Source organism: Pan troglodytes, chromosome 14 (assembly GCF_028858775.2).
Source record: "Pan troglodytes isolate AG18354 chromosome 14, NHGRI_mPanTro3-v2.0_pri, whole genome shotgun sequence".
Classification (NCBI taxonomy): Eukaryota; Metazoa; Chordata; class Mammalia; order Primates; family Hominidae; genus Pan; species Pan troglodytes.
Window position 1 is genome coordinate 113,726,959 of NC_072412.2, and position 22,904 is coordinate 113,749,862.

A 22,904-nucleotide genomic window follows, 5' to 3' on the forward strand; every position below is an offset into this window, starting at 1 on the left:
TCTGCTGTGGGGCCTCTTGGGTACCCTTTTCACCAACATTCCCTTCTGTTTCATTTTCATTCATCCTCTCATCCCGCATCCCACAGTCTGCTACTGACATCAGTTCCTCTTGCTTCTGTTCTCTAATGAGGTCCAGGTCTGTCTGTCTTTGAGTTTTCTGTTCCATCTACCTAATATTAACATGCTGTGGGAGGTAGAGTTCTGACTAAGGACCATTCATGATTAGGCTAAAAATTGCCTTCTGACTTTTTTCCCTAACCATCTTTTTAACATGAAATGTCATTAAAATATAGCTGAACTCTGCCTCACTCTCTTATAGTTTGGAATGGAAGCTAAGCTCACACGTGTCCCCAGATATTTTTAATTTCAAGGACAAATTCTTGTTTAAAATAATTGAAAACTAAGAGTAAGGTGAACAGAAAAACAATTATAGCACCTAGAATGATAAATAAGGCAAAACAAGCTTCCCGTGGACACATCATCAGCATCATCCCTAGAGATTTATGGAGTACTATCTGCATCTCTACATTGTCGCAAAGATACAGATATAAAATTAGGCTCCTAGACTTGAAGAAATTGCAACCAAAGCTAGAAACAAGATATGATAATATGAAACTTAATCATGAAGTACGTAAAAACAGTTAACATCAATGGTATACATATGACTCATTGCTTAATTAAAATTGTTGTAGTTCTCTATAAAAGAAAAAAGTCACTCGAGGCTGACATGAAAACGCATTAAATTATTATACTCTTCTCTAAAATCTACATTATCAAATGCACAGCTTGCTTGTTTCTTGAAGTCACTGTCGTTTTAGTTTTTCAGTTCATAATGTTATTTTCTCCAGCCATGGTTGTGTAGGGGATGACAGGGAAACTAACATTTATTAAGACCCTCCTTTATGTCTGGCATTGTGTTCATAGTAAACAGATGTCTTTTAAAATTCAAGTTATTTATTTGTATTTATTTATTTTTTAATTGACAGATAAAATTGCATGCATTTATGTTGTACAAGATATCTTGAACTATATATACATTGTGGAATAGTTAAATCTAGCTAATTAACAAATGTATTTGTTCACACTGTTATTATTTTTGCAGTGAGAACACAATATCCACAGTATGGGGAGATGTCGGTTAAATGGTATATAATTAAAGTTAGACAGGAGGAATAAGTTCAAGAGATCTATTCTACAGCATGGTGACTATAGTTAATGATGATATGTTGTATTATTAAAAAATAAAACTCAACTTAGATTAACTTCAAACCCATCTCAATTCCTAAAAAGTCCTATCCACAATCTCAGTAGGAATTGACAAATATCACTTGAATTATATGGAGAACTAAATAAAGCATTTTGTAATGTTTGACTATGACACAAAGTAGCTATTCCATTTCAATTCCCATTGTTTATTCCACTGAAAATAAAGCTAACAAGCAAACGAAAATTGTCAAAGAAAGCTAAACTGACAAACTGTCCAGCAAAACAAACCCTAAACAAGCAAATCAAACCATGTCAAAAGTTGTAAAAAAAAAAAAAAAAAAAAGAGGGGAATGGAGATACATGTATGACAATTTTTTATCTCTGTCTACTCCTGCACATTATTAGGGGCTTTAACTCAGAGATCTGCAAAGTTGAGTAGACATTAATTTAGTGAAAGAAAATTCTTGTAATACAAATCATTTAAAATTTCCATGAATTTTACTGTAATGAGATTTTTGCTACTTTTTTGAAGCTATGCTTTTTCAGTTAGAACAAGTAAATTTCTAGCATTTGAATATTAGAGAAATTACAGTTTTTATTTGAAAATTGTAATACAATTTACAAACACATACATACGCACTCTTATATAGATAAGGATTTGCATGCAGAGTCACAGTCCCCTAAAATAATGACTTTTTAAACAGCAGGATTCTCCTACCCTTCAAAACCTCCTGACTGAATTTAATTATTAATGTAAATATATTCTAATAAAATGTTGATAATATTTCAATGCAAAATAAAATATACATACATATATATCCTATTAAATTTCCTTTTTGTGCCCTCATTTTGTGAAATCTCTAATTACATGGTTATGATAAAAATTTTCACATAATTTGCATTTTATTGACAGTGATGCCAAATAGATAATTTTTCTTGAGTCTTAAGTTCTTTTATATTTTCTTAATTTTGATTGGTAGAATGCTTATTCTGTTGAAATAATAGCAATTTGAATTTTCAGTCCCTTAAAGCAATGCTAGATTTGTAACTGTCTTATAAATTTTGTTTTATGCTTATTGTAATAGGAATACATATGATAAATTATTATTATTGCAGAAGTTATTTCAAGTTTTTTTCATCATTTAAGTGGTTTTTTATCATTGAATGGTGGTTTTTACCATCTGTTAAAGCAATACATAAATCCATACAGTATCTTAAAACATTCTGCTTTTGGCTTTTTTAGTGATAACACCGTTATTACAGGCTTGCCATCAGCAATTTCTGAAAATTGTTCTTGAAAATTGGAAGTTATATTTTTCAGTTTTTGACTTGAGTCAATACCTGTACATTTTACACGTGTAAAAAGTATGACCATGAAGAGGGTTCCACTGTCCTGGGTGTAAATGAGGTACTAACAAAATGTTCAATGAAGCCGGAGAAGCTGGAGAGGGTTCTGGCATCACATTCTGGCCTTTTTCCTATTAATGAAATGATACAGGGTCTTGGGGATCTGGTTTTAACCTAGAAAGTTCAATAATCCAACTTTCTCTCCTCTAGGGGAAAAATACCAGACTAACACACTTTTTAAATTTCTGAATTATATTTTTATTATTATGTAATGATGTGACTTTGTTTTTACCAAATAAACCAAAGAAAAATAAATTATAAAATGGACCCTTGTCAATCATCTTTCAGTATTCCACACCCCCCCAACCTCTCTCTCCTCTTTCTTGCTCTCTCATCTGTACATTTTTGTCCCGTGTTGCTAGAATTTGGCTTGGGAACCTGCCTCTCTTTTGGCTCCGCAGGGAGTTCAGTCTGTATGTCCTGGCCAGGTGCTCTCCCACGTGGACTAGTCTGGGATAGAAAGTCTATTTTCTTCCCCAGGGTTCTCCATTCTGGTCACAAATGGTCTCTGCTTTTGCATTCTAAACCAGGAATGGCAGGGTCATGTTTTGCATCCTGTGCGTCCTGCCGAGGGCTCTGTCTACTGTCCCTGAGCAACGCCCTTTCATTCTAAACCATCGAAGTTCTCTTAGATGACTGTGTGGTCCCAAGGGGTCGGGGTCTTTTATGCAATGTCTGGAACAGCTAGTGGGACATTTTAAAGCCCTTTTGATAGGAAAAATCATCTCATGTTCACAGAAAAGCCAAAAATGGGCCAGCTATTTGCAGGACAGCATTGCCACTCTTTGTGTCACGGCAGTAACTCTAGGGTAAGTCAGAGTCAGAATGCAGCTTACACCTAGCAGTGTGTAGGTCACACACATGCAGTGCACTGGGCTTGTCGCTGCTAATAACCATTGTGGCAACACAATTATTGTTAATATATGAATATTCCACGATTGTCCTCTTTACTTGTCCACCAACGAGGGCCTGCCTGGCCTTGCTGGCTAAGTGTGTTTCTTTCCTTACACTCCCTGGCCAAGACTCTGCCACTTGGGTTTTGCATTGAAGGAGGAAAGGGGTCTGGGAAAGAACTCCAGAGATTTTGAATTGAGAAACAGCAGAAAAGTGGCAGAAGGAGAGACAAACAGGTAAGAAAATAAGAAGGATTTTTAGAAATATTGCTTGAACTATATAACCATCCATAGTTTTTGAAAACTATTTTGAAATTACTCTTTGGTGCTGTATGGTTCTCCTTTGTTCATATTTGAGGCTGAGCCGTAAGTTCAAACCTATAGTTCAACAGAAAAATATGAATAATAGTAATACAAATAGTTTATATTTATGTTGTGCCAGGAAACCTTTTAAATGTTGTGGAAAAGAGGAGTGAATTTAAATCTTATGGCAACCTTGAGGGTAAGTTTTATTTTATTCCTACTCACAGATTCAGAAACAGCCTTCTGGAACTTATTTTCTTTAAGGTCACTCAATAAATACACATCCTTGCAAGCCTCAACACCGGTTGTTCTGACCCCAGACTCAAGGCTCCTGAAAGATACACCCACACTGCCTGGTGATCTTGGACATTCAGCTGGATTCCATATTGCTTTCTCGCTCTGGAAGAAAATGCCAGATAATGTAACCAGATTCTTTTGGGTTTTCTGTCTAATGAAGAATAAACCTTTGTGAAAATTAATTCATCCTGAAGGATTATTTGTTCCCTTGAATATATTGTATTTTTAGCCTGTTTTTACATCAGAACCCACTGTTTTAAGCTGAAATGTTGTCACCTTAAAAAAAATGATATGTTGGAGTCTTAACCCTCAGTACTTCAAAATGTGACCTTATTTGGAAATAAGGTATTTACTGAGGTGATCAAGTTAAGATGAGGTCAGTAGGACGGGCCCTAGTACAATATTATATAAAAAGGAGAAATTTGGACACAGACACACATGTAGGGAGGTGACCTAAAGACATTGAGGGAGAAGATGGCCATCTACAAGCTGAGGAAAGATCCCTTCCTCACAGCCCTTGCCAATACCTTGGTTGTAGATGCCCAGCCTCCAGAACTGTAAGACAATAACTTTCTGTGGTATAAGCCACCCAGTTTGTGGTACTTTGTTACAGTAGCCCTAGCCGACTAAGACGTCTACCATATTCTCCCCTTTTACTGTCCTCTCTTTCTCTTGTTCTGGACTTCAATACCCTATCTGCAACTCACACTCCCATGAAAGGAGCAAGATCATCCTAGAATTTTATCCACCCCAAGGCTTTTGATATGGCTTGTGCCCCAACCTGGGATTTTACTTTATGAAATATAGACAGCTCATTATTTGTGTCAAAAAGCAAACTTCAAACGTTGTGATTAGAAATAAAAACACTTTGAATAGAGAGATTAGTATGCCTAATCAAGTCATTTAGCTGCTTGCCTTTCTTACATTCCACATGTTCCTTACTGAGAAAAATCCAGCATTTGATATCAAGATTCTTTTTTTATTCATGTTAAGCATAAAAAGATATATAGTATTAAATATATTATTTGTCATTAAGTATGGGTTTAGCTATTTTCAACTAATTCTCTAATAGTCTACATAAATTACTAAGTATAAAGAAACCTAGATAAGGTTGTATAGTCAGAGAAATATATTAAAGATGCAGCATTGTCTGATTCTCCAGTTTCCTTCGTCTATCACTATGGCAACCAAGAAGGTGTTGGGTTGAGATGGCGCAAGCACAATACCAAAGCATCCTAGATAGTGGTGTCATTTAATGGAAGGTAATCATGCTGGTGATTTGCCTTGATATCAAGCAGATTTTACCTAATCAAGAAATCAACTTGTGTTAGGTTAAGTAACTGATATTGGGAAGTTTTACCCCAGCAAAGCCTAGTTCATCTTCTTTCTCATTAACAGTCTAAATTCGATGAATACAAGTAATTCACAGCTCTGTATCTTCATCTACAACCATTTTACCCTTCTCCTATATCAAACAATTAGGGTTCTGCATCCACACATATCTATATCCATTTTGTTCCTATGATCTTGTTCTCAGAAAGTCTTCTAAAACTTCATTTTTTACACAGACTCTCTCCCAAGCCTCAGATGTGGCCTCACACTGCCAGCAATGTGCTCCTGAACCCTAAAATCAGCCAAGTGCTATTCATCTGATATTGATGTCACATGAACGGGTCACCAACTGAGAAAAAAGCATTCAATATTAAATTATCTGTTTGTGTATCTTATCTTCTCCATTAGACTACAAGCTTTACATGTCATTTCAGACTTTTGCAATATGTGATTATAATATGTCAAGGGGGAATCTTTGGGCTACCATATATCTAGATACATTTAAAAATCCCCCAAATTGTGACTTTTTTGTCTTTTACTTTTAATTTGTGTCCTCAGAGCACCTTGCATAGTTCCACTGGAAAATGAGCACTTTATATATATTAGTAGACTTGACTTGAATAATGAGTTTTGTTATAATAGGGTTGTATTATATAAATAATTAAATTTTTAGTCAAATCCTGTGATAGAGAAAAAGGCTTAATTCACCTTAGAAAGGGCACAAAGCCCTTGATAATGACAAGATTAAAGGCCTATTAATATTGCAGGAAAAGTATGACCAGTAACACTTATCTATTATGCCTCCGAATTTTAATGCTGTGTCACTTTAGGATTTAATGTGTTAGCTCTATGAAATCCAGTTTTCACTTATTTTATGTTTCTTGGTTTGATGTCTATTGGAAATTAATAAAAACAAATTTGGAGCTTTGGAGTACACAAAAGTGGAAGAAATGGTTTCTTCTCTAAAACAGTATCAACTTGTAGAGAAAGAGCAAGGATAAACTAGTGAGCACCCATAAAATGAACAAAGTGTGCTTGAGGGACAAAACCTGAGATAAAGAATGAAACACAAATTTCACTTATGAGAAATAGTCAAATAGAGAAAAAAGTCTCTTAAAAAGAGATATCTAAAATAATAATAATCATGAGTAAAATAATACCTGACATCCTAAAAGTAGTAGATGTTAGAAAACAAAACCACTAAAGCAGATGACCTACATAGAGGCATATGTGATTCTTGTGTTGTCTAGTATTTCATGGAACAGAATACTATCTGCTTTCTTGTAAGTGAATAAAATATAATTTCTAGGGCTGAAAATTCATGTGTAGAGAATCCAGTATGAGAATATAACTTTATCAAGAGTAGAATGGTAATTAGATTATTAACCAGGCACAGGAATTTTTTCACTATGGACATCTCCCTCTCCATAATTTCTGCTCACCTTGTACTTCAAAAACACATATTTCTTAAAGCTGACAGTAAACTCCATACTTGAATGCACACTTCAAATAAGGTCTCACATAAGCTTGGAAAAATCTGAACATAAGTCCATATTTTGACACTTGCATATATTACAGTGGGTTGGTTTGAAATATTACCACAATCAAGAGAAAAGAGTAGTGCCCAGCATGCTGGCTATAAATTGCTAATTTAGTAAAAGCCATTATCATTCTCTCTCAAAGACTGCTCTGTGTGTGGCCCTGAACAAAGTGCTCTATGTGTGCAATCTCAGACAGATTTCTTATACGACTTCTGTAGCAGCCCCATAGTCAGATCTCCATATGGTTAAAGAGAATCAGCAAATTAGCCAGGCCAGGATAGAACAACTCATTGAAGAATTACAGAGAGAACTACATGGGAATAAACACTAAACTAACTCAAATCTTAACATATAAATAACCAATGCATATTATATACAATGATGAATAAAATTAACATTTTGGAGTAGTATTTAAACTATATAAATATTTCATAGGCATTATTGCTAATTTAATTTCACTCTAATACTTCAATAAAATACATTTGCTAAAAATAACTACCCCATGATGTTTTGTTGACCAGTTTTCACAGGCATGACTCCAGTCTTTGTTCAGATAGTCTATGATTGACCTGTTATGCTAATTGAAATGAACCTTGTCTCAGTTTTCTAGTAATTTACAAAGTTCTTACTGTTTGAATAGAATGGTTGCAATAGAGGTGAGGGATTAAGAGAATATGTTTTAGAATCAGAAGACCTGGATGAGAGTACAACCTCCACTTAGTGTGACTCTTAGAAAAGATTCAACTCCTCTGAGCCTCTCTTTCCTCAGCTGTAAAATGAGCCAAATAATGGTGCTTATAGGGTTGTTGAAAACATAAGTAAAATTATACATGTAAAATACTTCAGAGCATGAGTTATTATTTTACAGACCATTTAAAAAATTCAGCTGCTGAAATAAATGGCAATTGTACTGTAACTTAAAAAAAACAAAGTCTTGCTCTGTCACCCAGGCTAGAGTGCAGTGGCACTATCTCTGCTCACTGCAACCTTCATCTCCCATCACCATGTTGGCCAGGCTGGTCTCGAGCTCCTGACCTGAAGTGATCTGCCCTCCTCGGCCTCCCAAGTGCTGGGATTACAGGTGTGATATACTGTAAATCTTATACCTTGAACAAGTTCTGGGAATTTCAGTCTAATTCTTAAACAAAAGAAAACAATGATTACAATTGTCTATAATCGAACAAAATTAAAAGAACAGTGACTCTTCTGCTCCAACCATGGTGTTCCCTGGCTGTTCTCTTTAAAGGGATGGCCACTCTGTTCCTCAACCCTACCAGCCTTACCTACCGCTTCTATCCGACTAGACTACATCCTTCTTCCTCACTCACTCAACTAGAGCTTCCCTTTCTCTGAACCTATAATGAACTTTCTGATTCTACTAACTTAATATTTCCAGACACAATCCTGAAACAGAAAAGAAGGGTATAAGCAGAGAAAAATATTTTTAAATGAACGCTCAATAAAAGAGATGTAATGAAGCAAGAAATTTAGGTCATGAAAAATAATCAGGAGTTGGTTGGTGACCAAAAAATCATGTGGCTTCTATGCATGCATATTATAGCATGCTAGGTGTATACCAAGAGTATGCTTACAATACATATACACAATATATCTTAGTTCAGGCTGCTGTAACAAAATAATCTTAGGCTGGATAATTTATCCACAGCAGAAATGTATGGCTCACCGTTATGGAGGCTGAAAAATCCAAGATCAAAGCACCAGGAGATAGGGTGTCTGGTGAGGGATTGTTCTCATAGATGGTCCCTTCTCTGTGTCCTCGTGTGGTGACTGGGGTGAACAAGCTCCCTAGGCCTCTTTTATCAGGGCACTAATTCCATTTATGAGAGTGAAGCCCTCATGACCTGATCACCTCCCAAAGGCCACACCTATTAATCCCACCCCTTTAGGGATAATGTTTTCATATACAGATTTTAGAGGGACACAAACTTTTAGATCACACCATAATATGTGTACACAATAGCTTCTTCTGGGAAAATCTTTCATTAAATGAGAGGTGTATGAATTCTTTAATTAAGTGAATGATTTATAAATTCTCTTTTACTTCAGAAGTGAATCAACTTATCTACAGATATCAATAAGTATTCCAACCAGAGGTTTTTCAGCTTCTTTAAGATAAATCAGAAAGAACTATTTAATAGTCCTAATTTTATCTCAACAAATTTTTGCAGAGCAAAGTTTATTATGGGAAAAGTATACTAGTAATCCTGAGCTAATATTTTTTATAAGAATTGATTGCTACCCTCAAAAGGATTATGGTTCATTTTCTTTTAGAGTAATCTTACTCATATAGGTTTTCTAAATATATTTTATTCTGAAGATGTAAATATCACTTTACCTGATTGTTTTCTTCAATGCCTAGAGTTTGTTAAGAAATTATAAATAACTATCACCAATTCCATCTTAAGTAGTGTAGAGAAGTCGCTGACCAGAATTTTATTTGATGTTTTTCCAAACAGTAAGGGAATAAAAGAGTGTAAATAACAAAATTTAGTGATGAAAATAGGGCCTGGCTTATTTAGCTAAAACCTAAAATAGATTGAGCTTAAATTAGCAAGTAAAGTGAAAGGCTTTAGCAAACCTAAAGGAACCAGAGCAAGGAAGAAAACGACATGAACAAGTGATCCAGAATGAAGAGTGCGTGGAGGGAGCTGGTGGGGGTGCTGAGGGGGCTCCTGGCTTCTCATGGGCATGGTCCCTTCCAGGTCCTGTCAGAGGCCCTCACAATGTGTGCACGTGGTAATCTGGGACTTTGAAAATGTATAATCTTATGTTCATTTATTAAAGAGGGGCCTCCAATTTTTTTAAAGCCCCATATCCTCCCCAGGAATCCACTATGATAGAGCTAGGGGAAGTCTTTGTTGAAAAGATTCTAAAACAACAAGGTGGTAGGAAATTTTAAATACTTTAGCTCATTCTAATTACTCAATTTGCTTAGATTTCCCCATCCAGTAAACTTCCGTTTGCCCCTCTTTGTGGATGTTTAATTCCAGGATGCTGTGTGCAAGCACCGACCCTCCCAGCTGTAGCCTTCACTCCCCCTCTTCGAGATTATCTTGTGGTGGATTCATTGAATCATGTGGTTTGCTTCACGACTTTGCCCATTTCTAGTTTAGAATTAATGTTTCTTGCTCATGCAACATTAGTTACTGCTGTACATCTGCTATCCAGCTTCCAAAATGATGTTGGTGTTTTCCCCTCTCCTGTTCTCTCTCTCTCTCTATGGTTTATGCTTTTGAAAATTCCCAACAAAAATATCCACTGGATTTTGGAGAAGCTCAGTATTCTGATATCAAAGACATATGGGAGAAGAAACTTGTCAAAACAGCCAGACAAACCCTGAAAAACTAACAGGGGACCAGATATTAATGCCTATTTTAGGGCAGCAATCATCAAGACAGTGATGTTGTTAGAGCAGCTCAAGAAAACAGAAACAAATACCAGAAGGCAGGAAGGAAAAGAGCAAAAAACTTGAACACGCAATAATGTTCTCAACTATCATAAGGCAAACCCCACCATAAATAAAGTCAAAAGGGAAGCACAAATTAGAGAAATATATGTTTTCAAGCCAGACCAGGCCAAGGGCTAATACCCAAAATGGATAGACAGTTCTTATAAACCTATAGGAAAAGACCAATACAAAAAAAAAAGGCAGACATGCAAGGAGAAAGCTCACAAATGAAAGACAAATGGAATATAAACAAATGAAACATATGAAAATAAGGTTGTTATAAATATGTCACTAAACAGACACACATTTAAAAGGGTAAGATCCTTGTTTTTCCCTTTCTGTTGGCAAAGCTGAAGTGTTGGACATGCAGTTTTAGAGTCCAAGACACAGCACTGCCCTATCTTCTCACTGGAAAGATGTGATCATGTAGCCTCTTTGCAGGGCAATTGAGCTCTCCAAAACTCAACATATATGTATCTTCTGATCCAGCTATCCACCCATAAACACTATGTCTAATAATTTACTTGCACATGAATGAAAACATATTAAAACAGGGGTTCCCAAGCCCTGGGCCATGGACGAGTACTGATCTGTGGCCTGTTAAGAACTGGGCAGCAGGAGGTGAGTGAGCATTACTGCCTGAGCTCCGCCTCCTGTCGGATCAGCAGCAGCGTTAGATTCTCAAAAAAACTTGAACCCTATTGAGAACTGCACATGCGAGGGATCTAGGTGGCACACTCCTTCTGGGAATCTACTACCTGATGATCTGAGATGGAACAGTTTCATCCCTAAACCAGCTCCCTTACCCCCCGAGCCTGGGGACCCCTGGTCTGTGGAAAAATGGTCTTCCAAAAAACCAGTCCCTGGTGCCAAAAAGGTTGGGAACAGCTATATTAAAAGCATAAATGTTCACTGCAGCATTATATATTAGCAATAATTTTTAAATGTCCATTAAAAGAGTGCCAGTTAAATAACCTATAGCACATCCATAAAGTCATACACTCTGTAACTACTATAAAGAATAAAGTAGATTTTTACCTGCTGCTATAGAAATAGTTTCCATATGTTATTACTGTAAGGATTGTGATTTAGAACAGTGTGCAAGATAAATTCCTCCTTGTGTATTTTTATGCATATGTGTGAATGAATGAATTGAAAATTTCTGGAAAGAAATATAACAAATTATTATCTCTGGGAAACAGCATTGGAGTTTTCAGGCATAGAAAGGAGATTTTAATCTTGTTTATCCTTGATTTAGAAACCACCATGTAAATATTTTGAATTTACGCCAAAATACAAGCAAGTTAAATTTTTTAAAAATTGATTAACAGGCAAACAAAAGTTATAGTAGAAGAACAGTCAATAAATAAGTAAAGCAAAACAAATACCGAAATGACATACAGATATGTTAAGGAAAATAGCACAAGAAGAACAGTTTTTCAATGAAGAATGATGAGAACTTAGAAAAAGTGGGAAAACATAAAGTCTTCCTGGATCCTCACTTCACATTATACCAAAATAGATTCAGACAAATTCCAGACACAACTAAGCAAAACACTAAGCTATTAATTAAACCAAAAATAATTTGAAGAAAATATAAATGAGTCCATAATAAAATTCTTGGAGATGGATCCAATAAACTTCAAAGTAATTCAAAAAGAAATGCCAAATGAAATTGATCTATTTGATAACAAACTGCTGAATTTATGTTTGGATATTTCTGATAGAACCCACCAAGCTAATCACAAAGATAATTTACAATGGGAGTTGCTGGAATGTCCTCTCTTTGCTTCCTAGCATAGCTAGCTACTTGTCCTTCAAGAAATCGCTATACGCAGGTGGTTGGGGCAGGGCTGAGCCAGCTGAGCTGCAGGGGTGGAATAAAGGAGAGCTGACTGCCTTCTAGCAGTCAATGAAGCCCATTTTCTGGTCACACTGATTGGTTTAGGGAATATCCAGTAACCAAAGGAGAACAATGAGGTATGAGATGTTTGCTGAGGTTTTCTAAGAAAAAGACATTTCCTCCATTTTTCAAAGAAGATCCTGAGAGAGAACTTCTCTCTTCTTTTGAACTGTGTGATGTAAGAATCGAGGTCTGGGACTGTTAAAGCCATTTTTCTGTGACATCAGGAAGGGTTGGAAGGAAGAGTGGTAGGAACTGGTGTCACACCCACAGGGCTAGAATGAAACCACCACAGAGTATAGCAGAGGGAAGAGTCAGGATGAAACATGGCCCCAGATACATTGAGTTGGGACATAAAGCGCCAGGATACACTGAGTTGGGACGTAAAGGCTCTTCTAATGTCAGACTTTTAGTTACAAAACACAGTAAATTAACTTTGTTGTTTAAAACAAATGTGTTTTCCATAACTTCCAACACAAAACATTTCAAATGATGCATATTTAAATAGATGTTTTCTCAAGGCAATGTTTTGGATTTCAAAGAGGGTTTTGTAGTCATCCACAGACAGCCCAAAAAATATGAAACCCCACAGTTATACAACAGGAAGAAATTCCTCACTTTATAAATAATTCATGACGGGACTCCACTGAATATAATCCACCCTAGTGCACTTAAAATGGAAACTGACTTATAAACGATTTATATTCTTCTAATGTGAAAGCAATAGCCTTCATCTCTTAGGATTTTGCAGTTTGTAAAGCTGTTTTGTATGCATTATCTCATTCCACCTAGGAAAGCAAAAGAAGCTCACATTGGCCAAGAACCCAGGAGTGTGCTTGTAGCAAGAGTTGACATCCATCTAATCCATCTGACATTGATATTGATTTACTTTGCAGCCTTCCATATTTGTGCCAGTGCCATACTTCCTGAATAACTGTATCCCACCATTCGCATGTTGCCTCCTATCTTACAAAGCAAACCAACAACGTGTTTTGTTCAATGGTCACTGGTTCAGTAGCCCCATTGCCAAGTGAGAAGCTCTTGGGCTCATTGGGAGACAGACGGAGCTTGAAACTGCCCACATTTACTAAGTATATAACATTTGGAAAAGATATTCAAATACTCTGAGTCTCTGATTTATCATATGAGAGTGGGAATAATAAACACCCACCTCACAGATTTTTAAGTACCAAGCAGGATAATTCCCTTTACACTTTTTATTCTTCCTTTGACTGATTTTATCTCTTTCAAGTCTTCTTTCATAAAAATATGCAAATATTTCTACTTTTTAAATTTATAAATTTAATGGTTTCATTCCCATGCTTAAAATCTTTCAATGATTCCTTGTTCCTAAAGCATGAAGTCTGACCCCCATATCAGGACTTTCATGATTACCCATGATCTGGCCTGGACACCTTCTCACTTGTCACTTGGCCACCTCTTCCGACCAGACTCATGTGCCCCAGGGTGTGGATCCCACCTAAGACAGCCTTAATGATCCCCTCAGCGTGATCAAACTTTAGTCCTGACCCTTTTTTTGGAGGGATTACTTTAGAAAATTTGTAAATTATTTATCCTTTCCTCTGTGATGTACGTAAACTTTTTAAAATGCCTCTTGCCAATTATTATCATCCAGAGCTGTCTTTTTCAAGGACCTGGGAGCCACCTTTTAGAAACATAAACATCAAGGAAGATGATGGCCCTGTCTCCCAGTGCCTCCTGTAGGGTAGGAGCCCAACTTAGGGGGTGCCTTTTTCCAAGTTGTAAAACTACCTCCTTTCACTAAGATATGAGAAAGTTTGCTTTTCCTTTGGGTGAAGCTAATTAGCCAACCCAAACAGCCTGTACTCTCTCTCACCCCGTTCTTAAAAATTCTTATGTTCTTCCTTTCAGTGGAGTTAAATTCAGACTGAATCTGGCCTCTTTCCCCTAAGACAATAGCCTTGAATAAAGTCTTCCTTGCCTGTTCACCCTTGTATGATGCAATTCTTGTTTTGACAATCCCCAAATGCAGCATGTGGCTATGCTCATGCCTGGCTTGGCCCATTTGTTTTCTCAACTTGGAACAACTTTCTTTCTCTTACCCACAATAATTTATGCATTCTTACGTCAAAGGATTAACATGTTGTTAAATGTGTTCCTTGCTTGGACTAGGGACTTCTTGAAGGCAGGAACTATTTTATTCAAAGCTTGGTTCTAGGGATTAACCCAATGTTAGGTGCTTAGTGTACTCCCCACAAATGCTTGGTGTCTGTCAACCAGAACAAGCAACATTGCATTTAGCTCCCCATTCAACTGAGCATGAGCAAATAAATTAGAACAAAAAATAAAGAAATAAATAAGCTGGAGGTCAGAAGGAAAATCCCATAAGCAGACCAGGAACAAAATGTTAGCATTGCTGCTCAGCCAAGATGGTGAGAAAATGTGAACATTATGCTTTCTTCCAGGAAATAAACTCCCCTGTGCAAGAGAAGTGGTGGCAAAAAACAAGAGGTTATCTCTAAATCTCCAAAAGTGTAGTTCTCTTCAAATAAACTGAAAATATCTCTTTGATATTTCCAGGTAGGTTAAAACTGCAACTCTTTTCCTAAGTATAGTTTAAGTATTAATAAGACAGATGTTGGGGCTGGGCACAGTGTCTCACACCTGTAATCCCAGCATTTGGGGAGGCCAAGGTAGGAGGATCACTTGAGCCCAGGAGTTTGAGACCAGTCTGGGCAACATGGTGAAACTCTGTCTCTACAGAAATTACAAAAACTAGCTGGGCGTGATGGCACATACCTGTGGTCCCAGCTACTCGGGAGGTTGAGGTGGGAGGATCATTTGAGCCAGGGAGGTCAAGGCTGCAGTGGGCAGTGATTGCACCGCTGTACTCCAGCCTGGGCAACAGTGCAAGATGCTGCCTCAAAAAGAAAAAAAAAAAGGCAGATGTTGAAACATCACACTTATAAAAATAATAAGATGAAGAAAAAAAAGGAACAAGGGAAAAGAAAGAATACCAAACATATCGGGCACTTAAATTTTCTAGAAACTGTTCTCAACAATCCCAATGTAGTCCTGAAGTGGAAGCTTTTATACTGAGGGAGCAGGTGAAGTAACTTGCCCCAGTTTGGTCAGCTAGTAAGCAGCACAGCCAGGATTCAAAACTAGGTGGTCTGACTATGATCTTGATTAGATGACCTGTGATCTTGCACATTACATGATAATGAAACAACACCTTTACTTGCGAATGAATTCAGAAATTGTAATGCAAATGATACTTCTAGTGTTAAAGATCAATTGACCAGGTGGATGTACATTTATATATTGTAATGAGCTTTATAGAAAATAATCACTGATTTTGACCACACACTACCCAAGATTTTGGGTGGAGGATTGTGTAAAACTTTTCCCAAATATTTGGGAAACATAGATGCTCAAAGAAAAACAAAAGCTGAGCACATGTAAAATAATCCAAAATTGTCTGCACTTTATTTTTATGGGCCCTAAAAAAATCTTTCAGAGCAGAATAAAGTAAATATGGATGCCCATTATTTTTCTGCACAAACTGCTTGTAATTTATAGCAAAAGCATTTTCAGATCAAGCAAACCAGAATTTTTTTCTTCCAATTGAATATAAGTACCTAGAATGTTATATTAACAGCAAAGAAGAATCAAATGTTTGCAAGAAAAGGGCAGTCTGCTTGTATAGACTATCCTGTTTGGAGAATGATAAAATCCTCAGAGGAAATAATTGCATTGCTGCAAGGTGCTCCAGCAGCTAAAATTGTGTGGCACCTTGACATTAAATTACTAAGAGGTCCCACTGGTCACTGTTTGTTAACTTACATTGAGCCAGAAAGGAACTGGCAGTCAAAAAGTGTTTTCAGAGGAGCATCAAAGATACTCATTTAGAATTTTAATTTAAAAAAAAGAGAAAGCTTCAGAGGAAAATTCTTAAATTACCTTTAATTTGATTTATTTCATTTATTTTATTATATTTTACTTTTTTAAAAAGGAAGATGGGAAAGCAGCTTAGATGGGAAATAAATTAATTTTATCCTGTATTAGAGACTTCACGTGGACATTAACTATGACCTTTTGAATACACATGAGCTATATCTATTTTGGAATGAGAAGTAGCTAAGAAGTTAAAAGCCAAAAGTAATAGTGGGAAAAGATAAGCTGAACCACATCCAAGCACTTAAAATGTTGGCTTGAGGCATGTACCAGTAAGTCCAAGATCACATAACCAACCTCTTTCTATGACCTGTAATTACTCTTTCTGCACAGAGCGAAGTCTGCTGACTTTCCAGTAAAGTATCCCCTAGATAATACACTTCTGGATAAATATATTGAACTTCTATGACGAGGTGTTAAAAATGTTTTACGATGTTGTTAACATTGGCAAGAAACTTGTGTATTCCAATTTATTGTTCTATGCACTTGCTAAATTAATTGCTTAAGGTTTTGTCTTTATATTAGCTGGCTTTTCTCTGGAATTTGACACTATCTAATGCTCTCCTTAAAATCCCTGCCTTCCACGTTCAAATATATGTATATTCAAATCCCTATGCAACAAATCGGAATGAATGTTCCTCATTTCTGTGTGACAGAATTTTCTTCTCTTGCTCTTATTTTTCTTTCCAGGTTGAGTTGACAGTCCACCATCCATTCAGAAATCCAAGGCTGGAGTCATTGTCCACCCCTCAGCTCCATGTATTCAGCATCCACGATTGGAGTCACTGTCCACCCTCCATCCTCCATCTATTCAGTCATCCAGGATTGGAGTCACTGTCCACCCTCCATCTTCCATCTATTCAGCCATCCAAAATTGGAATCACTGTTCATCCTCCATCCTCCATCTATTCAGTCATCCAGGATTGGAATCACTGTTCATCTTCAAGCTCCCATCTATTCAACCACCCAGGATTGGAATCACTGTCCATTCTCCAGCCCCCATCTATTCAGTCATCCAGGATTGGAGTCACTCTTCATCTTCAAGCTCCCATCTATTCAACCATCCAGGATTGAGGTCACTGTCCATCCTCCATCCTCCATCTATTCAGTCATGCAGGATTGGGGTCATTATCCATCCCCCATCTTCCATCTATTCAGCCATCCAGTATTGGAGTCACTGTACACCCTCCATCCTCTATCTATTCAGCCATCCAGGATGGCGTCATTGTCCACTCTCCATCCTCCATCTATTCAGCCATCCAGGATGGGGTCATTGTCCGCTCTCCATCCTCTATCTATTCAGCCATGCAGGATGGGGTCATTTTGCATCCCCCAACCTCCATTTACTCAGCCAACCAGGATTGGGGTCATTGTCCACCCTCCATCCTCCATCTATTCAATCATCCACGATTGGGGTCATTATCCATCCCCCATCTTCCATCTATTCAGCCATCCAGTATTGGAGTCACAGTCCACCCTCCATCCTCCATCTATTCAGCCATCAAGGATGGGGTCATTGTGCATCCCCCAACCTCCATCTATTCAGCCAACCAGTATTGGGGTCATTGTCCACCCTCCATCCTCCATCTATTCAGTCATCCAGGATGGGGTCATTGTGCATCCCCCAACCTCCATCTATTCAGCCATCCAGTATTGGAGTCACTGTCCACCCTCCATCCTCCATCTATTCAGCCATCCAGGATGGGGTCATTGTGCATCCCCCAACCTCCATCTATTCAGCCATCCAGGATGGGGTCATTGTCCACTCTCCATCCTCCTTCTATTCAGCCATCCAGGATGGGGTCATTGTCCGCTCTCCATCCTCTATCTATTCAGCCATCCAGGATGGGGTCATTGTGCATCCCCCAACCTCCATCTATTCAGCCAACCAGTATTGGGGTCATTGTCCACCCTCCATCCTCCATCTATTCAGTCATCCAGGATTGGGGTCATTGTGCATCCCCCATCCTCCATCTATTCAGTCATCAAGAGCTTCTCACTTGGCAATGGGGCTACTGAACCAGTGACTGAGAAGCTCTTAAGTGTAATTAGATCCTATTTGTCAAAGACGTGAAAAGCAACCACAACAAGAGCAAAAAATGACATCTTTACCTATTTACTAATGTCTTTAATCATTTATTTATATCAGCCTAACTCATGGATATTTATTTTCTATCTTGTTTTATAATGCAATACTACTTTATAGATTTTGTTGCTCAAATTGTACCAGCTTTGATTATTGGGAGCTTTTTGGGGTGCCTCTTGTGTGCTTTGGCTAGCTCACCACTGTGGGGTTTCAATGGTTGTTTACTGTTTGTTTGTTTCAAGCACTTCCATACTTTCTGGCACTACAAAATGCCCAGGCTCATCTTATGTAGTCCCTGCCCCAGTCCTAGAATCAGTCATTTCTCCAAGGGGGCCTGCTTTATTTGATTAAAGAAATTTTTTAGAAACCAACGTCTGAGACTAGCTAGGTTCATTGCTATGGGGGGTGTCATTTCTTTTAGGCTCTCTCAGCTGACAGAGCAAAGAAATATATGTGTATATACTAGTTATGCATACACATATATCTATAAATACTTCTAAATGTAAACACCTGTATTTATATTAAACCAAACTGAGTTTTTTCTGATAACTCTAACTCTTGCAACATGGATCATTGTAGCCTCCTCTCCCTGCTTCTCTGCAAATTCTCACTCTATTCATAAAAGATTCCCACCACCCACTATCCATACACTTAACTGTTCCTGTACACATGTACAGCAGTATCTGAATTGTTAACCTGTACCTCCATCGGAAACAATTTTATCAACTAGAATACTAAACTTACGTGCAGTTTCTTATGCGTTTAGAATTACAGTTTCTACTCACATCCATCTTTCTTCTACCTTACACCTTTAATGAGGCTGGCTATATATTCATTTATTTGTAATACACCTAGATTTTCTTGTTGCAATCTATAGTCTTTCCTAGGATCCCCTTACTTCCTAAATGACTTCTAAATTTACATACAGTAAAGTTTACTTTTTATGCCATAAATTTCTATGGGTTCTGACAATACATGTTATGTATCTTCCATTATAGTATCATTATCCAGAATCATTTCATCACCCTAAAAGTGCCTTGGGTTCCACCTATTCAATCCCCTTGCCTCCTGCTGAAGCCATGGAAACCACTGATCTTTCTACTATCTCTACAGTTTTCCCTTTTAGAATGTCATATAATTGAAATTATGCAGTATGTAGCTTTTCCTGACTTTTTTTTCACTTAGCAATAGGCACTTAAGTTTCCTCTATGTCTTTCTGTGGACTGATAGCCCATTTCCTTTTATCATGGAATAATATTCCATTGTATGGATGTAGCACAGTTTGTTTATCCATTCCTATATTGAATAAGAACATCTTGATTGCTTTCAGTTCTGGCAACTATGAACAAAGCTATTATAAATTTTGTACAATGTTTTAGGTGGACATAAATTTTCAACTCAGGTAAATACCTATAAGTGTAATTGCTAGATTGTACAGTAAGACTATGTTTAGCTGTAAGAAACTGTCAGTCTTCCAAAGTGGCTGTACAATTTTGCATTCCTACCAGCAATGAATGAGAGTTTCTCTTGTTCCACATTCTTTCCAGCATTTGGTATTAAATACAATCTGCAGTAAAATAATTTATTCCAGTTACCATATTTTTTCAGTAGAAGATTTTCTTTGAATTTGTTTTAATACACTCTAATTCTTCAGTGAAATTCTCTTTGCTGTCACCAATTTTCTTGAACCTAATAGTCACAGTTATTTTAAAGACTGAGCCTAACAAGTCTAATATCCGGATCACCTGTAGTTTGACTTCTATGGTTTGTTTGCTTCTCTGGGTCTTGACATATCTGGAAATTAATGATTAAATATTGGATTGTGAGTATAAATAATTGTAAAATATCTGGGTGAGCACTTTGTTTTCGACAAGCAGTTAGAATAGAGAACTGAGTTCTGCAACATGGATCCACTTCTCCATCTGGGCATGATTTTCTTTTCTCTCTAGTCTATGGGTACAAGAGGATAACTCCAGATCTGAAACTGATTTTGAACTTGAAAAGTCATAGTCGATTTCTGGTTTACACATTTCTGACGATGCAGTCCTTCGGGCATACAGGCATCTCAAATGAGTGTCTAGGATGTTGAGTAGGGCATCCAAGTTTATTTCCCTAGCCTTGTGAAGCTTACAAAAGCCCTGCTTCCCCTCAACCTCTAAGCTGAGTTTTCTTTCTCTCACTGTCTAGACAGTGAAGAAACCCTCAAGTGGAAAAGTGACTCAGATTTTCAAATTCGACTTTTCTAAAACTTCTTTCTCTTTTGGAATTGGCCTCTCAAATCCTCACTGCTTTAATAGCCTGAATTTCAATTTTAGTCTCCCGGTGCTGTGAGATAGCCAAAATCTCTGCTTAGTCACTGGCTTCCTGCTTAGATTTTGCCTTGGTTTCTCAGCCTCTTGTCCAGCTTCATTTAAAAATCACTAAAGTGTTTCAAGGGATTTTGAAGGAGTATGAGACGCCAGACTCAGCTCAATAATTTTACTTCCAGCAATCTTTGCCCTCCAAGATTTGGCTACCATGGGTGCTTTCCATGGATAGGGTGGTAGCTTAGAGAATGTTGTTTTACATGTAGCTTAGAGAATGTCATAATAAAAGATGGTTTGTTTTCCATATAGAATTTCCTATGTCCTAAATTTGCTGATTGCGTCCTTTGGTTGCCATTTAACTTGCTCCTCTACTCCCCACGTAACCAGGAAATTGGAAGTTAGATATAGAAGTTTGATTATATTCAAGCTTTTGACAAGAATAATTCAAAGTATTCCGGTGATTTTTGATTATTCTTCTCTTTATGATGTTTTATATTGATCAGCAGGCCCAGGTGTGGTCATTGCAACATATTTTTTAGTGAAAAAAGACATTGTCAAAGACATATCCTAGATGATCCATACTGTGATTTGCATATAATAACTGACTGTCCTTGGGTGATATCACTGAATGCTTCTGATGTCTTTTTGTTCTTATTATATTTTACTTTTAGTTATAGTTGCGTTTTTATTCAGAGAGTTTTAAAGGAAATATAAATTTATCTGATAATATTCAATTACTGTTAGAGAAACGGTGCTTGCTGTCAAAGAACTATCATAAAGAGAAAGAAAAGAATGGCACCATTTAACAAGATGACATAGAAGTCACCACGAGAACTCTAACCCTGACATTAAATTTAAACAGTGGCTCTTGAAGGGGCAGTACTACCCTTGGTGCCATCAACTGAAGAATGACAAGGTTCATAGATTTGGAAAGGAGAGCTTTATTTCCCATAAGAGGTTGCAGCCTGGGCCAGGTGTGGTGGCTCATGTCTGTAATCTCCATGCTTTGGGAGGCTGAGGTAGTACGATCCCTTTAGCTCAACAGTTCAATGTTACAATGTGCTTTTATTGTGCAGCTGCACGCCAGCCTGGGCAGCAGAGTGAGACCCTGTCTGGATATGAAAAACAAAGGTTACAGCCTGCAGGGTGGCCATTTTCACAGGCTGGGAAGCATAGCCTCTGGTCAGAAGCCAAAAATAGATATTCTGAGGGAGGGGAAAAAGAAACAGGAGTTTATGCTGAGCAGGGTGTCTCAGTATACATATTTAATAAGCTATAGGAGGAGGCATGAATGTTTATGAGAGGAGAAACGTGCATAGGCACAACTGAGCTTCATGCCCCATGAGCTGCATGTACAAAAAATGGCAACCTTAACATGATCTGAGCATGAAGTTTTCGACCCTCTAACATCAAAAGGTGAAGCAGAGGACACAAAAACCCTCACCATCCATCCTCCATAGATTGGCCAGAGCCACTTTGTGGTCTGTGATCTCTTATCAGAAAGGACTGCTGGTCAGTTGCTGTGAAAAACTGAAAAAAAGAGGAGTGCCATCAGGTGGTTGGTTTAAATCAGTGGTGGAATCTTTTGAAAGGGCTGTTTGCTGTTTAGACCTTAGGGAAGAAAGCCTAATGGCAATTAACAGGGGATTGGACGTTAATGCAGTGTGGATTTGTGTCTCTACTCAAATCTCATGTTGCATTGGAAGAGGGGCCTGGTGGGAGACAATTGGATCATGGGGGTGAATTTTCCCCTTGCTGTTCTCAAGACAGTGAGTTCTCACAAGATCTGATGGTTTAAAAGCATGTGGCACTTCCCACTTCAGTGTCTCTCTCCCCCCTGACACCATGTGAACAAGGTGCTTGCTTCCCCTTCACCTTCCACCATGATTGTAAGTTTCCTGAGGGCTCCCATTCATGCTTCCCGTTAAGCCTGCAGAACTGTGCATCCATTAAACCTCTTTTCTTTATAAATTACCCAGTCTCAGGTAGTTCTTTATGGCAGTGCAAGAACGGACTAATACAGGCATAATGTATATTCAACGTTCCATCAAGTCATGGCAGAAAAGTCAGTTTTTAACTTTCTCTGGGGTCCCCTTGGACAAAAAGAGACATATTCAGTCAGTTGGGGGGCTTACAATTTCATTTTCATTTCTCAGTGGGTATTTTGCAAATTTGTGGAATTGTTTTGTCAAGATAAATGGAGGTGCTACTGACATTTTGAG